At 38.5% G+C, this 18693-nt stretch overlaps 1 protein-coding gene across 2 annotated transcripts in view; it reads left to right on the top strand.

Moving 5' to 3' along the window:
• Window positions 1–3983: 3983 nt before the first annotated feature.
• Window positions 3984–18693, top strand: part of LOC102684867 (hyccin 2) — a 162257-nt gene continuing 147547 nt past the window's right edge. The window contains exon 1 of one of the 2 annotated variants that reach the window (XM_069196302.1): window positions 3984–4052. The gene's annotated coding sequence lies outside the window, so the exon portion shown is untranslated. Of the gene's footprint in view, window positions 4053–6996; window positions 7278–18693 lie in introns of those variants that run through there. The other variant, XM_006636659.3, reaches the window with a different exon arrangement.

The raw sequence follows: 18693 nt of genomic DNA, 5'->3' as shown, positions 1-18693 counted from the left end.
GTGTTTTCTGAAGCGGTCTCCGAGTCTCCTTCCTGTTTCTCCAATGAAGATGGCTGGGCATTTACTGCAAGAGATACAGTAAATAAGGTTGCTGGATGTACAAGATGCCATCTGGGTAATCCAGAATTGTCCTGAGGGGCCTTGAATGAGTGTGGTGGTAAATGTGTACTTGCAGGTGATACAGCGAGCTCTGTTGCAAGGGAAAGTGCCTGGTGTGGATGGTTGCTGAGGGCGGTCAAGGGAGCTGTGAACAAGAAGGTTACACAGATTAGGTGGTCGGCAATATGAGATGATGGGGTAGATAGAAAAGAGGGCCCCAATGGAGGGATCATCCTGAAGGATGGAAAAGTTGTCGTTAATAGTCCTGGGGATTGGAAGTGTGTTGGGGTGGTAGGGAAGCACCAAAGGAATGCGGTTGTTACGGTGGGAGTTCCTTATTGTGTTGAGGGTCCGAGGGGTGTTTTTGGCTCAGGCAAGGGCCCTGTCAATAACACTGCTAGGGGATCCTCTGTTGGTGAAAAAGGAGTACATTTTGAGGGCTTGGTTCTGGAAATCTGTGTCATCGCTGCATAATTGTTGTAGCCTAAGGAGCTGTGAAAAAGGGAGAGAGTTTTTAGTGTGTTTGGGGTGAAATGAGCTATACAGGAGATAGCTGTGTGAATCCGTGGGTTTGTAATAGACCGAAGTAAAAAGTCGGAGATAGTTAATGGAGAAGTTGATGTCTAGAAACAGAAGAGTAGTGGAAGATATGTTAACTGTATATTTGAGGGATGCGTGGAAGTTGGTGAAATGATGCAGAAAGCACTCAAGCTGGTTGTTAGAGCATGTGGCGGCACCGAAGCAGTCATCAATGTATCACTTGTAGAGGTCAGGGACATAGCCAGTGTAGGAAGCGAAGAAGCGTTCTTCTATCCAGCCGACAAAAATATTGGCATAGCTGGGTCCCATTCTGGTGCTCATGGCAACTCCACTAACCTCTTGGTAAAAAGGGTTATTGAATGAGAATGCTTTCAGTTCCTTTACCACTCCTGGTCAAGGTTGTTATAAGCAACAGAGAATGTGCTAAAGCAAATTGACTAGCCCCTCTGTTGTTGTACATTGTCATGTTTTGTCATTTACCATACAGTCTCGTGGGAGCCTACCCAGCAAGCAACGAGCACAAGTCAGGGTACACCCTGGACAGGGCGCCAGTCCATCGCAGGGCAAGTGCAAGCCAATCATACATGGGAACTCTAGTTATGTAAAGGCCAAGGGGGGGAACACAGTAAAGGCCAAGGGGGGGAAATTTGGCCTGGACACCAGGATAATTTCCAACTCTTATCGAGGAATGGCCGGGGGATCTTTAATGACCACTGAGAGTCAGGACCTCGGTTTAACGTCTCATCCGAAAGACAACACTCACTACAGTATAGTGTCCCTGCCACTATACTGGGGCATTAGGACCCACACAGACCGCAGGGTGGGCGCCCCCCGCTGGTCCCACTAACACCACTTCCAGTCGCAACCATAGCTTCCCAGGAGGTCTCTGATCCAGGTAATGACCAGGTTCAACCCTGCTTAGCTTCAGTGGGTAGCCAGTTGAGAGCTGCAGGGTGATATGGCTGTTGGCTGTTGTACATTGTTTTACTCTGAAATTATCCATCTGACCATGTTTGTGACTTTTCTGATTCCCAACATAATCTTTGTATCCTTGTAGTGCTGTATTCTAAGGGAGTGGGGTACCCCCATACTGTATATTCAGCGGTAGATAAGATTAAGCCTGAAATATTGGGGATACACTCCTGACCAATCATTCTAAGAATAACAAGGTTCTTCTAGTAACTAAATACAACAGCACTAACCTTAAAATGTACTACACTGGATTGTACAAGAAAATAGATATTGAAGTAACTGAACTCAGTTCTAAAGAAAATGCATATATTACAATAAATACTCACTGTTCAGATTTACAAATCCTAAAAACTTTTCTTATATTTTTATGTTTTCTTTGAACCCTGAGAGATACTGATATACTTAATATTAACATCTTCTGAGTCTTTAGAAAATGATGGAAAGATGATGTATAATATTTGCTGGACTGTGGCTCTCCAGGACCAGGGTTTGCCACACTTGAACAATGTCCAGAAAAATGGTTCTACGTTTTTGTTGAAGCCTTAGAGATTCTACAACGACAACACACATAATGCATTTTTAGTGCATATCTGAAATTAATTATTTTTGGATTCTGACCACTTAACTATTCTTTTTGATTTAGAATTTTCTATTTCACACTTTTCACTCTCGTGCTCTGTGTATTTTCGCAGCTGGTGATCAGTTGACCAATGAATGTTTGCAAATTCTGCTCTGTCCTCATTTTCCTGCTTTTTGAATTCCGATTCTGTAAAGGACAAAGTACAAATGTTTAATATTTTTCTTGACTATTCTTGACACCTTAGCTCCTCTTAAAACTCAGAGCATCTCCTTTACTCATTGTGCCCACTGGTATGCTGACCAGCTGCGCTCAATGAAGGCAGTTTCCCGCAAACTAGGTCTTTCTGGCCTAAACATACATTTTCAGTCTTGAAAGGAGCACTCGACTGAATAAAAGGATGCACTAGAGTCTGCTAGATCAAGCTATTTCTCCCATGTCATTGAGAACAACCATAACAATTCTAGACACCTGTTTTCCACCATGAATAAACTGCTAAAGCCAAACTGGCCCACCACATTACCCTTCCAACCCCAACTTGGCAATACATTCTTAGAGCTCTTTAGCCTCAACATTGACAACATCCGGCATCAGATTCTCTCCACAATGCTTGCTTCCACTACGTGAAGCCCTCACAGCCAAAACATTGTGTTTCTTTTCTTTTCAGCATGGAATAAACCTTTAATACTATAGCACTTTCGGGTTCTTGTGGGTTTGCACCCTCGCGGCTCCCGCCTAAGGTCTGCCCTCGAACCCGAGTCTCTGGCGACACTCCACAGGGAACCAGCCGGCTGAGTTTAAGGGAGATCTCCCCTCAGCCTGGTTGCTGAGGTCCCTGCCCTTCACAGGAAAGGGCGGTGACGTCACCGCGCTGGCAACCGGCTCGCACAACCTGTAATGTCGGCCGTGTCCGTTACAATTCCTATATCGCTATGTGCGGACTTACCTTTTTAAGCAGTGAAAGTGATTGCAAGTGTAACTGTTCATAATGGAACCATCATTGCTTTGATCTCTAACTCCCACAAAACTTGTCCTCTTGCTTGTAATGATTCTGTTCATATTTACAAAAAAAATTGCAAGATTTCATTATGACTAAATCGCAGTTGAAATCTGTACAAATTCTGCAGCACTGGACACAATCATTAAACTGAAAGTGCCAGCCAAGTTCACCAGAGCTTCTACATGCGTTCAGTCCACAACGTAACAGGTTGTACATACACTGACACAAGCATTGCTATGTTGTAATTACGAGATAAGGGGGCAATTTTTTTTCCCCTTAGTGGCAGCAATGCGCTTCCATAACTTTAAAGCCACTATATAAAATGTTTTTTTATTCTAAAAATCTGATTCATACAAGAAAAGTATCTCCACATCCACACTAGCATTATTATTGATCTAAAATGTTTTTTTTTGCAGTATTTTTAATAAATACATATGTAAAGTGCTAGAGTGTGTTTGTGGCCTTTTTAGTCACATTTTCTGAACAAAGTGTTTTTAAAAATATTACTGAAGGCTGAAAGAGTAATGGAGGTGTTCAGGTAATGGAAGAGTTGCACAGGCTTCAGTGCTTCACTGAAATGTACAGTATGACACAATTTTTACTTAATTTAGGATACTTTATCACATATGTTAATTTGTTAAAATTAGTTCAGTTCATAATCATGAAAAATATATTTTGGGAATAGCAACACAAGCATGCAGATCTCCCTTTAGCTCAGCTGCTTGGGTCACTGTTGAATGATGCTGGAGGCCCGGGTTTGAGTCCCCAGCGGTGGAGGGGGCTGACCTGAGGTGGCAGCGGCGAGGGTGCATACCCACGTGAACCCGAGAGCGCTACAATACACCAGATAGATCACTGTACATCGTGAGTTTTAAAAAATTATTCTCCCTCACTGCATTATGACGTGCATCTAAAAACAAGCAGGCAATCCAACTGCAGATTGGCGATTTCCGGATTTCGGTTGCCGAGAGAAGGGAAATAAAAAGGCAGAGTGAAGTTCCCAGCAGCCATATCACCCTGCAACTCACAACTGGCAACCCACTGAAGCTAAGCAGGTGTGAGCCTGGTCAGTACCTGGATGGGAGACCTCCTGGGAAAAACTAAGGTTGCTGCTGGAAGAGGTGTTAGTGGGGCCAGCAGGGGGCGCTCACCCTGTGGTCCATGTGGGTCCTAATGCCCCAGTATAGTGACGGGGACACTATACTGTAAACAGGCGCCGTCCTTCGGATGAGACGTAAAACCGAGGTCCTGACTCTCTGTGGTCATTAAAAATCCCAGGGCGCTTCTCGAAAAGAGTAGGGGTGTAACCCCGGTGTCCTGGCCAAATTTCCCCCCTGGCCTTTACCCCATCATGGCCTCCTAATAATCCCCCTCTATGAATTGGCTACATTACTCTGCTCTCCTCCCCACTGATAGCTGATGTGTGGTGAGCGTTCTGGCGCACTATGGCTGCCGTCGCATCATCCAGGTGGATGCTGCACATTGGTGGTGGTGGAGGGGAGTCCCCATTACCTGTAAAGCGCTTTGAGTGGAGTGTCCAGAAAAGCGCTATATAAGTGTAAGCAATTATTATTATTATTATTATTCTGAATAAGCAGGCAGAGAAAAGGCTAGTTACACCGGCAGGAAAATGAGCCACGGGTACATTTCAGGCAGAACAGGGTCAGGGCTAATTCAGGAATCGGGCGTTCGGGCTTAGAAGTCAGGAACATTTTTTTTTCTAAACTTCGTTCGAAAGTACCGAGAGATACGATGAAAGGACAGAGCGTAACACTCTGAGAGCTCAAATGACAGAGCGTTTTCTCCATGGCAGTTCAGGTCTTTCATAGACGATCGGGTTGATTAGATGAGGACCCGGCTTGATGGAAGAAGGGGCGAATCTGTACACGACCCGAGCGTGTAATTGGATTCCCGTGAGAAATGCGTTCATTCGGGGAAGAACTGCGTTCCTACCTGATTACCGTGGGATGTGAGCCTCTTTCTTTCTGGGCGTGATACAATGTCTTGCTAATATTACAAAGTAATCCCTTACATAAAAATTCTAACTGTAATGTACTCATTAATTAAATTAACTTTCCCCAGCTGATACTGACCAACTTTAGCAAGGAACTCCCAGGATTCTCGACTGACCTAGTACCAGGAGCTGTTGAGTCAGAACCAATAATACTTTCATGGTGGTGATTTATATCATCATTTGCAAAGTAAAAATAAACTGGGTTCATTAAGCATGGATAGTACAACACATTCAAATTACATATTCATATTATGGTATATGCAAGTCAGTGACAATACTAATGTTACAAAATAATAAACTTTATTTTTTATATTGCCTTTAAAAGTGGCTTCTCAAAAAATACCAACTGAGAGGAGACAGTAGATGGGGATATTGAAAAGTAACAGTAGGAAAGCCAGGGGGTACACTGAACCAGTTAAACAAAAGCTCTTCTAAAGAAGGTTTTGAATCTTGATTTGAAAGATCTTAGGAAATGTGACTCTCTGATATACTTAGGTATAGAATTCCAAAGCTTTGGGGTGTAGTAGGAGAAGGTCCTCTCATTTATGGAGTGTAGAAGGGCTTGGGGGACAGAAGGAGACCAGAATTAGAGGAACAAAGGTTGTGAGGTGGGTGACAGTAACTCAGTTGAGTACCAAGGTGCCAAGCTATGCAGAGCCTTATAGGTGAGCATGAGGATTTTGAAGCTGACACTAAACTAAAACACGAGTAGAGATTAGGAACAAATGCTTTTTACGTTTGGCTGCATAAAAGGGGAAGATAAAGAGTACACAGAAGTGACTTCTATAATGATTATGGCAAATTGTGACTAAAAAAGAAACTACAATGAGAATTTATCTAGATTTCTCATCTTTGCATTGTGTAACTGACTAAACTAGACTTAAATGGGAAAACTAAAAGATAGCTGAAGTCATTGATACCAGTAAAATGTGGAAAAAAACCCTGAATGCAAAGATTCACAAGTTTGATGAACAGTTAAGTCACAATGTCCTGAAAATGTCCTTTTTGTGCAAATAATTTGTTGTATCAGCTGAAAATTAATACTGCGACCCTTAAATCCTTATTTTAGAAATTCCCATGAACTCTTAGTCCTTTTAAAATCAGAAAATCCTTATTTTGAAAATCAGAGAAGTGTCTATACATAACTAATGCTACTGTGCATGAGGCTATGTAAACTCCAATAGAAGTCCCTTGTGTATAGTGGAGCTTTTAATTGATTAGCAAAACATAAAAAAATACTAAAACGTTTACTGAGTGGAGTTGTTGTCATATGAAGTGCACAACACTGTGAGAAAAGACACCGAGTTAAGCACGAAGAAATCCTGGAATGCCCAAAAGCCGTGTTCATCAGTCTATTACACGTGTCTTCCTTACTGTGAAAACAAATGTACAGTGTGAAGAGAATGCTTTGAAGCCTACAGGTGAACTGATACCAGGGTAACTGGATTATTAAAACTATACACATCAATCCACTTTAACTGATTAACATAAATTGTATTAAACAGAGCCTCAGTATAGATAAAATGTAAGAATGCAAAATAATGACTAAAACTCTTTATTATCTCGTCTGTCATCCATCCCATTTCTCACTGAAAATAAATCAGCAATGTAGGGAATTCCAAATAGCATTTCGGCTAAATAAAGTACACGTAACAGATTACTTTACAGCAATTGCGTTATGCCCCTAGACAAACTGCAATACTTTTAGTCACGCTAAAATACTGTCCAATTGAGTAGCTTGTTAAAGCTCTAGTAGTGGTTGTCCAATGGCTGGACACGTTAGTGAGAAGCCGCAAGCTGGCAGGAAGGAGAAGATGTTATTGTAGAGTCAATGAGACAGAAAGCGCAGACTGAAGGGGGAGCAGATGTTACAGAGCTATCATGAAATAGTAACACATGCACAGGATTGTACTTTGGGGGGTTTGTTGATGTTTTTCTGTGGCATTTTATTTTTACGCACAGTTGGCATTTGTTTTGCTGTGATCACGTAGCACTGATTGCTCAAGGACTTGTTTCCCATTACCAGGACAAACAGCACAGGCTGGACCGTGTTAAGACCAGTAATTCTGATACAGGTAGGTTTACCTTCATTACATATCACACCGGCTGCTGAAAAATCCATCGTAGGTTCGTGATCTTTATTTACTGTAATGCCACCAATGCATATATTACGTTATGTTATACATGGGCTGCTTTGCTGTTGTGAGCAATTGCCTGATACGTGTAAGCCTCGTAGTGCATTAATGTATGGGCAGCTACCTTCGCTGCAATGGACAAACAGACCATGATGTGTGTGCTGTTCGTAATGCATTGCAAAACCATGTATTTTAGTGAATTCTAGGGTGTTTAATTTAATCGCTTGGGTCAGTACAAGGGTTATCGTTTGATTTCAAGACTGGAATTACAATTTTACATATGAAGAAAAACCCAATAATGCTTTCTCAAGTAATTTTTTATTAAGTCGTATTATTTCCCCACAAAAGGTTAAGGAAATAGTTTTTTTTAGAACTCGGGGTTACTATTAACAACAAATGTACCTTAATTATTTTTGAAGCACGAATATGTATGTACCTTTATATATATATGCGTGTAATTAGGGGGGGGGAAATCATCCACTTCCTGCCAAGTTATTGGCCGAAGTGTGCAGTATATTACCATTTGACATGTCTGTGATGTGGGAGGGTAAAGGGATGAGTAGTTGCGTTTCCTGGGATACTGCCACATATACAGACAGAGAGATGCAGATCACTAGCTTTAACATGCTTATCATAGCAGCCAGAAAACACGGAAATGCACAAGATGAACTCCGTTGAACTTCCTAGAGATCATAGTTTTTTTTTAAATGTTGGTTTTTATCTAAGATACTTCTGTTTACCTCCTATGTGTGACTGAAATGCTAAATTCAATAATTCAGCATTCTCAGAATTTGAACTGATTCAATGCTCGAAAACCGATATCTTGGGAATCTTGAAAATATGAGAATGATTCTTAGCATTTTGCATCTTAATGCAAGTAGTTGAAACTTTATAGTTTACGTTGATTCAGATTGCGGTATCTCTTTTGTTGCATGCTAGATTTTGAAGTTCAATGTCATGTTATCTTTGGATTCCAACTGCGAGAGCTGTTTTACGAGTTAAATATTGGTATTATAATTATTACATTTGCTCAAGGCATCTTTGGCGAATTTGTAGAATGACTTTTTTTGTAAAAGTAAGCATGACTTATAAATAACACCTGGTAAGTTAGGAGGACCAAGAATTTGCTGAGTGCTATTAATGAAAATAGCAATACGCCTGTAGTCAATAAATACAACATTGATTAATTATTTTTCATTGTTCTTGGTCCAATAAGCAACATTATTCATGGTTTTGATTTTAAACAGTGTACTTTGTATTTTAGAGAGAGGTGGATTTTATGTATAATTTTTGTTTCAGTTCAAGCCATGAATTCCTCACGTCTTGGCAAACAATGGGTTCTGTCATTTTTTAATATATTTATCTCCTTTTTAATATTTGCTAAAGGTTGTCACATTGAAAAAATGCACTTAAAGAGTATAAATCAGAAGGGAAAATTCCTGGCCTTGAAGAGCCACAGTCCAGTATGTTTTTATGGGTCACTCTTAAACTGTCAATATTAATTGTCATTTCATCATTTCTTAAACCTGAGTAGGTGATTTGTGCAATTTAGAGAAGTTTATTTGTTAAATTGCAATTCTCAATTTTAGAGATTAAACCTGTAGCTTCCTGGTACCAGAGTCACATTCTGTGACTATATTGAATAAATTAATTTGCTGAATTGACCATAGCTTGCATGCGTTTCATGTTTTTGCAAATTGAATGCTTATGGATGACATACAGTATGTAAAAGGCTTTAAAATGAGAACCTTCAGCATATCTAGATTGTTTGGTTCTAGTTTATGTGGTTTCAAGAGCTCATCCAGTGGATGTTAGTTTTGAAAGAAGGCTTTGTATCTGCTTCAAGATTCCCAACACCCTTTATTTAAAATGGTACCTCCTGATCTGAATTCTAAGTACACGTTTCTGAAGTATCTACTTGTGGTCTCTGACTCGTGGTTCATTGGTGGGTCTGAAGAAGTCCAGTGGTGTTCACGTAAGGCCTGCTGAATTGTGGCTTTCCAAGACCAGGGTCTTACACTTCTGATTTACAGGATTAGACACTTCTAGTGTAGGTATATTCAATATCCATGCAAATCTTTTTTCTTCATTGTTATTCTAGCTGTTTAAGAAGGTTATCAATGAATAGTTACATTGACAAGAACAGCTTTTTGGTAGCTTTTTCTTGCTTGTATTTTATTATTTTTATAAATATAAAGTGATTATCAGAATTAAGTTTCCAGTTGCCAGTAATCCCAAAACATCAAGTATTATAAATATGAATGAGTGTAAAGTCTGCTAATTAACATTTCCAGTTTGACAGGGGGTATAGTGCTAGGGAGAATGGAGGGTGGAAGAAAAAAGAACATACACATCAAAAAAATAAAATCAATATTATTACTAGGGAAGTAAAAATAATACACCTTTGCCAATATCTCTCAAAGACCCCCTACTGATAGACAGATTTTTCCCATCTCATAAATCTGTGAAACAATAACAATTCAGTTTTCTTTGTTTGAGGTATCACTTTGGAACCATTTACATGATCTAGCTTTTTTGCTTGCTGCAAAACATGCTTTAAGCAGGCATTTATCTATACCTTCAACCTCATCAGGCAGATTACCCAGATACAGAGCTGAACAAAATTTTGGTATTTCTAAACATAATATATCTTGGATCAAAAACTACACTTCTTTGCAGTAGGACTGAATTCTGAGACCCTGTCAATATATATGAGGATGACCTGCTTCCCCATTACCACAATCTTTCCAACATGGTTGTGGCAAACTATTTTTGAGGTTATAAATAGCCGAATTTGTACTTCATTCTTCTAAGGTCTTATTGCCAGTAGGTTTACAAAAGAAACAAATGTAACACCATTCGTGCCACTGTTCCATATATGATAAGGTTTTTTTGTGCAACTCTGATACAGTAGATAGCAAGCTTTAATAGTGAGATTTCAAAAACAACAACAATTTCATTCATAAAGCACTTTTCATCCAAAGGTGCACATGCGCTTTTTTAATTTAATACACTTAATTCATCCACCACTCAAGTGCTGTATTCACCTTGGTGACACGTGGTAGGATTGTGTACATCCAGAGTGGAATTTACACAGGGCAGTAGGTTTAACACCCATGCTCTTATATGCTGTGCCATATTATCTTTAATGATGAAGTAGTGACTTTTTCAGATTGAAGTCTCATTTGAAAGAAGGGACCTCTTCCATCACACTTTTTCCAGTAATCATTCTGGGAAATTTGTTTGAAAATTCTGGACTACGGGGAATTGTGCCAGTCATTGGTCCACCAACAAAACTTAACAGACTGTTTTTGCTTTGAGAGATATTTTAAGTATATTCACTTAGTCTTGGGATTCAAGGTTAATGACATTCCATTTTACTATTAATTGTTTATTACTTTCATATGTTGAATTATAATTCTTGTGGTTGGCCATGGATGAGTATAATACAGACTGTGAGAAATTAACCCCTTGTTTCCCTTATACTTACGTATTTACCAACCATGGTTTTGCTAACCAGTTTTCAGTGGTTAGTGACAGAAACCTGTATTTAATATAAGATATTTCTTATACAGTAATAGTCATGACTGTGAAACATGTATACTGCATCTGTATGTACAATGAGAAACATTTTTAATTAGTGCATATAGAAGGAAGTACTTCCCCACGCTCACCAACCTTGAAAAATATATATTCTCTTGCCGTTAATGGTCCCTGCGTTTTGAGCACTGCTGGTTTACATCCTGGCTCAGCTGTGCAGCATATCTTGGATCTAAAGTAGTGTTTACAGTTGTTGTGGACCATGTTCATATTTTATATGTCTCCATATAATTGTGAACAGTGCTGTACTGGTGTAACAATGGGAAATGAGACATTTATAGTACATGAGGTTTGGGAGAGAAAACTAGATGTGGCCATTTTACCTTTTCTGAGCAAGCAGTAGATACATTCATGTAGAGATTGGTTGGGAAGTGCAGATGTCCTGTCAAAATTTGTTTATTAGGGCTTTTTAGGCCACAAAAGTGGATTAGCTTTCATAGTGTGATCTCACATTAGAATTGCACTGGCCAGATGAACTTGTTTTGAAATTTACAAATTGAAGTCCAAACCAGAAAACACAATGCATTAGTGATTACCAGATATAAAAGTTACCTCTGTACTTGCATTTCAGTTCGTCAGTCCTGGAAAATGAAGAATTCACCCGTTTTATATCAGATTGTGTTGTGATGATTTGGTGGATGTAGCAGATAGCTTAAAGCAATTTTCTCTTTTAAGGTTTTGCTGCACAATAACCAAAAGTAAATTGGAAGGTGAAGCCTTGTTTTGTAATTCCACCATATTTACATAATTGCATTCAGAGCTGAGCAGTCAGCTTTTCCTTGAACAGGGGTCCATTGAATTTGAGTTTTTACTGCTCAGCTGAATAAGGCAAAAATCTGAAACTATATGATGATCAAAGTGTCTTCTAACATTTTTTTCCCTTGTAATGAGATTAAACAGGCAATGGAGTTATGATATAGATTAAAGGGAGTAGTAATTATTAGTTGGAGTTAAGGTACTTTACAGTCAGCCACATATCAGTAGTAGACATGCTTGTGACCTATTTTACCATAACTCAACTATCACTGCAGTGTTTCCTGAGCTCTTCTGTAATGCTACTTGACTTGACTGACAGTATAATTCTGAGACTAGAGGACATACTGTATTTTCTCCTAGTTATCACAAATGCTTAAAAGTGTGTTACATAATATATTGTTTTTACTGTTATATATTATTCACATTAGTTTTTTGTGAAACTGCCATAACTGTCCACTTTTTCAGTTTGAGCTCTGCAGAAATGATGCAACCTTACTAGACAAGTTGTAGGATTCAGTGTGAAGTATTATCTGAAGGATGACCCTATCCATTCTATACTACTGTTCCTTCAGTGGTGGAGCTATGGGAGGTGCAGTTGTACTGGAGTACAACTATACATAGGCCCACTTTTAATATATGATAGAACACCAGGAGTTAAACACTATTTTTTTTAAAGTATGACACTATTATGATTGTTGTGATTCACTTGCAATTATTACACTAAGACTGGAGGCTACTGGTCCAGCTGAAAAAGATATTAGAATTTACAGGAGGGAGAATATTATAGTAGAGGCATAAATAATGCGAAGCATTTTTTTCAGTGTGAAAACAGTAAAAGTGAGTTTGCCAAATTAATGGGGGATTAATAATGGAAGACAATGAAGATAAAGTTAACATACTTTTTCAGGCGGGTGGTGTGGTGGCTCTGTGGCTAAGGATCTGCAGCTGTGGCTGGAAGGTTGCTGGATCACATCCTGCGGCCGGCAGAGGAATCCTCCTCCGTTGGGCCCTTAACCCCAGCTGCTTAACGGGCGCTGTATAAATGGCTGACCCTGCGCTCTGACCCCAAATTTCTCTCTCCCTGTCTGTGTGTCTCATGGAGAGCAAGTTGGGGTATGCGAAAAGATAAATTCCTAATACAAGAAAATGTATATGGCCAATAAAGTGATCTTCTTATCTTATAAATTAATTAGTAAATGATCTATTTCAAACAATAGAATATATCTTTAACATGCCCCCATATTATAGATCAGGCATCTATACCCGACATTACTGGGTAAATTTGACTAACTTGTGCTGAGTTTTTGGGGGGCTGAATGGTATGTTCTCAGACATAATTAAGTAAATGAGTTTTTTAACAGACCCCTAGCTAGAATATTTCAACTTAGAATGGAAACAGTACCCACAGTTTGGGGAATTACAAGTTAACATCAATCCACAAAAGGGGGAACAAAATTAAACCAGGAAACTACAGACCAATCAGTCTTACTTCTGTTGCCAGTAAAGTAATGGAATAGATAGAGGAGGAAGGAAGTAAGAAATTGATCGTTAGAGCTAAATTAAAGAATTATTAGAACGTTTTATTGGTAGAGGTCTTTGAAGAAGTACATTAGATGACACTAAAACACAATATATATTTGGATTTCCTGAAAGCTTTTGATAAGATCTTTACCAAACATTGGTTCTCTAATTAAAAGCTATAGGAATCCCAGGTAATGTAAAGTGCCAGTATAAGGTCTTTACACCCTTTCCAGAGTAACACATTTTGAGGCTAACTCAAATCAAAACGCATTAAATAAGAATGTATTTTTCCTTTATTTACATATTACACATCTTAATTGTAGGCTGTTAGGCCACATAATGTGTTACTTTCTATGTGTTATTCTCCTATGTCTTCATGATTGTACAAAGGCCTGTAGGAAATGCAGTATATTGATTGTAGCAATTCAATTAGCTAATTATGAAACACATTTTGTGTATTTCATAAGTAAATGAAATAAAGCCATACCATATTACATACCTGCCAAAAACATAAAAGCTGGGTTCTCAAAACATTGGAAGAGAGCAGGGGCTACACTTCTGGGGAGGAGAAGTTGAACCACCTAGTGATGACCAGGAATTCCAACAAGTCCCTGGGCAGTGAACTTGAGCCCGGTTCACTGAAGAGAAGCCAACTACTGTCTCAAATTGGCTTACAGCATTAGCGATGATTAAATTGCAGTAATGTCACCTTATGGTCAGTTGGAGAATACTAATCTAAGGGACAGCATACAATCTACTTAAAATATAACGTATACACAAATAAAGCTTTACATTGTATAAAAAAAGCTCTTGTACGCCCGCTGTTCCTTTCCTGAGAGACATTACTCAAGATGTTGATTTTCAGCTCGGAAGATTCATTTAAATTAATTGAGTTGGCTCTTTTTTATTTTATTGTGGTGCTGCTAATGTCTGATGTCAGAAGACAGGGAGGGAGGTCCGTAACAATATTTGCACGTGATGGTGAAGGTCTGCCACTGCGATCCCTTTTCAATGCAATATCACCTTGTATTTTTAATACTTGCATATTACGCATAGTGCTGTGCTCCTGTTTGTCAAAGCTCTTTCTGCTCCAGTGTGGTATTTTCTAATAATTTGCTAAAAATATTACTGGTATTGGAACAGGTAAAGGTCTATTCCATGCTGAATGTCTTGAATGTCTTTCAGATGCCCTGTGCATATGAAGATGTAGAGATCAGAAAGATTGTGGCTGTTAGAAATGAAGAACTTTAATGAATTTATGGTTTATATTAAGTTTTTTGTTCAAGGCTACTAATACTGAGAAACTGAAAAAGGTGTGTAATTTTTGTTGTTTCCCTCCACTTGGAGCATGATCATGTGAAAATACCTTCATTTTACATGAACCCCAAAAATGTTAGACGGAATGAGTGCTAAACTCTGTGAGTGGCTCGCTCTGTTCAGATTATAGTTGTGGATGCATTAGAAAAGGGAGAACCTAGACCTTATAGCTAGGGCTCAAAAATACCTTTCCTTCAGTTGGTTGAGCTTCTGAACGATGAAATAATGCGGATGTTAGTGAACACCATTTCATTGAAACTCTAGTTGTATTACAATAGCAACATAAGATCCAGAACTTCCGAATGAGTATTGATCATTCCATCGTGATGGATATTAAATTAAACAACACAGTATCATGAAGTCTTAAGGGCTGTGAAATGTATTATTTTATGCTTCTTGCTATTTTCTAAGATCGTCATGTAACTTTTACTGCCATTTAGATGGCATTTTTATTAAGTAAAACATGTAGCAGTTTTTGGAAAGCTAAACGTCTGCCTGTTTTGGCTAAACAGATGCCATGGCATTTGCCCATTATGATGGCAGGAAAAATGTAGTACAGTGGAGGGAACCCTTTTACTTGCATGTAAAGATAGAAACAATGCATTTATTTAAATGGTTTAATAAACACACCAACCTCATTTTGACATGGTTTTCAAGTTGCCTCTTCTCACATAGTAGATGAACTGCATATTCATGGGGACAAAAACAGCCCAACCTCCCATTAGGGAGTAAATAGCAAGGATTGAATGACTATATTAGTTTTATATGCAGCCATAAATATTACAGCCCTTTCTGTTATTTATTTCTCTATACTTTAACACCCAAGGCAGCACCTTATGAAAGTGAGCGGAATCCAACATTGGTAAAGGGTTAGGGGCCCTGTTTCCCTTCCCATGATTTTTTTGGTGGGGAGTGTGTTTCTCCTACACTGACTTTTTTCCGTAATTCATAATTATTCATGTTTCAAATTCAAAATAGCATGGGATAATGAAGCTAATGTCAGAATATGGGTTCATCCATTCATTTTAAGTTTCTCTTCCTATGTCACTTGAGGGGTGGTTCAAGGGTTAGGGGAAGAGAGTAGTTACTTATTGCCTCACTTCCACAAATTATTTTTTCGTCTAAGAAATAGTTAAGAGTTTTTGGATCTTTCTAAGATAAATTGTTGTTAAGTAATCTCAATTGTAAAAGAAGAATCATTCACATTCATGCAAACCATATAAACATAACTTTGGAAACAATGTTACATTGAATAAGTGAGTAACTATCCTTGTTTCAGAATGCTTGCACTAATGTCTGCTACTGGATCTACTTAATTTGACAGTTGAGATTAAAATTGTCTTAAAAGAGAGATAAATTCAAGTATTCTAAATTCAATAAGTAAAGAAAAAAAGTAAATCCACAATATGTCTATACTGCCTCCTTAATGTCTATCATGACATGTCTCCATAAGTAACTACTGTACTACTTTGTAGTTTACCAGTGTGATGAGAATGACGTATTCTGCCACTGAAAACAGAGACCGACTGGTGTTTTAAGATTTTGTTTCATAATCCATTTTATCCCTTAGAGAATTTAAGCATTGTTTCTGCAAAAACATGCAATTGGGAGACTTGTTCAGTAAAAACCAACATATGACAATTTTTGTTTGCCTTTAATTTGTAATTTAATTTAAAACCTCCATAAAGAAGCTTTCTTCGAAAAAGGTGAGGCTCTTCAATGCATAGGATGAATTGTGTAGGTATTCACAATGACTGTCGCAGACACAAGAGCACACCCCTACGACTTGCGACTCGCTACCAGTTTGATTTTGTCTTAGTGAGACGCAAGTCGTAGGGGTGGGCTCTTGTGTCTGTGACAGTAAACAGCCAATGAGCGAAAGAGCGCTCAACAGTGCCCACAAACAGTGAAGAACAATGGCAGCTGCAAATAAAGAAGGAAAACAAGTGTTTTTGACTGTGCAAATGGAGGAGAGGCTCATCAAACTTTGGAGCCAATACAGATGTCTCTTTGATGGTTCGTGTTTGTCGTTTGTTTACTTTCGTGCGGTGCTCCTCCTCTTATTCCGGTGTGCTCCACGTTGATTGGCTGCCAAAATGAGGCAACCTCACGGTACTTTCGCAGCGCAATACAAGATTTGGAACCGTGATGAAAAGATGTGAGAGAATCTTGTAATTTGTCACCCCCTGCGATTCATAGTTATATAATTTGAAACCCTCTAGGACAGAAAAGGCAGCGAGATTCAGGAACTGCAGTTGTTAAAGTTGACATGCTCTCCGACTAGAAGTCATGTCGATGTCATGTAGTGTGACACCGGCTTAATTCATCAAGAACCGTGATTATGGGATATGGGCGAGTCTCCTATGAGAAATTAAGCCAGAACTTACCTTGTTACCTCCAGGTATGTAAGTCCTGCATTGACAATACCCTTTGCTCACTCATGGGGTTTTTTCCATCTTGAGTCCAGCATCCTTTGTTCTTTTTGAAAAATGCCCTGGTTTTGAATCTCGAATGTTTTTGACTATGGCTTTTGGATCTCCCCTGTGTTTTGTTTGCGCTCTCCTGTTGCATTGACCCTGCTTGTTTAAACATATATTGGACTGATTCTAGTGCCATGGAACTCTGCCTGTTCTTCGACTCTACTTCGGACACTCCGTTGTACTTAAATCAGTTCCTCTCAGCTCATCTCCTTGCCTGTTTGACCATGGCTTCGGATTCTGAAAGAAACCCTTAGTTTCCTTTTTGTCTGCCTGCTTGTTTTCTTCCAGCAGAGGCTGCGTGTGGACTCTTTCTCTTGTATTCTGGCCAGCACAGCCTTCACTTCAGTGAAGTGGATTAGTCAATCTCCTAATGGACTATAACATGTTGGGTTTTTGACCCATACCAGTATACTTGTATACTTAATATAATAAATGATCCTGCTAAAAGAGTCCTTCACATGTGAGTTAGAATTTAGACAAAGACCTGAGACAAATTGAGTTCTGCTTGCACTGCAGTTTTCTGGTGATGTATATGTAGAGAAAGAACATACGTATTTGGGCTTGTCCTTTTTTAGGTGGTTTTATTGGGAAGAGTTTAGCTTTGTTCACACTGTAGGAATTTTCCAGAAATCATAACCATTGTTATCTCCTGATTATTACTGGAGTATCAGTCAAAAATAATTAAAAGTGCTTTCCTACTCAAAACATATTTTTTAAGGGTCTCCTGTAGCTCTTTTGGCAGCTTCAGTACCGAGTTGCTTCTCCTCTGTTCTTGATAAGAGGGATTTCCATGTCTTTTCTTTGAGACCCAAGAACAAGACAGCACACAGTTTGTGCATGGAATGTCTTTCTGTAATGCAGTCAAAGGAAAATTGTCTTATTGGAGAGTTAAAAATATTCAGCACAGCTCCATTCCAGATTTGTTTTTTCTTGAATTTGGGGTTCATTTTTATTACTGGTGAGGTTGGCTTGTTTCATGTATATTTTGTGTCTAAGAATCTTTCTAATTTACAGCAAACAAGCCTTGAACATCATTACTGTTAAAAAGTATTTTTTTTTATTTTCATATAAATCAGATTAAACTTAGATGTAATTCATAGCTTTTCGCATATAATTCTTGCTTGAAATATAGTTAATCTTTGTGAAATTATGAGATAACTTAAGCTAAATGTCAGGGGATCATAAATTGTTTTTTATTCCCTTTTCTGTATATTTACCTCTTAAAGAACAGAGGCTTATAATTGTACATTAATTCATCTTAATAGAACATTCCAAAGACAAACCTTTATTAGTATTTGTTTATTAATTATTTTGAATAAATAATGTTTGTATTCAGGATTAGCTCAGTTTGCCCTTTGTGAGAATCATCTCAACAGCTTTAATTTAATGACTGTGCAAAGATCTTTTCAACCCTAAGTGGAAGTAGAGATTTGATATGATGTCTTGCTAGATTTTTATTAAAAACAGTCTGAAAAAGGACTGTCTGAGAAGTTCAAACTGTACTGTATAATCAACTAAGAACCATTTTACTAACTTACTTTTACAGGCTTTTGGCAAGCATAAGTGCCTTAATAGGTTTTGAAAGCTTTTTGTTAGTTTTTAATCACTCCCTAACTTGTAGTGATACATTTCACGTTTATTTTGCAACTCTTAGAATACCTTTCCGACAGTATTTGCAGTCA

Source organism: Lepisosteus oculatus, chromosome 12 (assembly GCF_040954835.1).
Source record: "Lepisosteus oculatus isolate fLepOcu1 chromosome 12, fLepOcu1.hap2, whole genome shotgun sequence".
In the NCBI taxonomy this organism is placed as follows: domain Eukaryota; kingdom Metazoa; phylum Chordata; class Actinopteri; order Semionotiformes; family Lepisosteidae; genus Lepisosteus; species Lepisosteus oculatus.
Note: the sequence above shows the minus strand (reverse complement) of the source record. Positions and strands in the feature narration are given on the sequence as shown.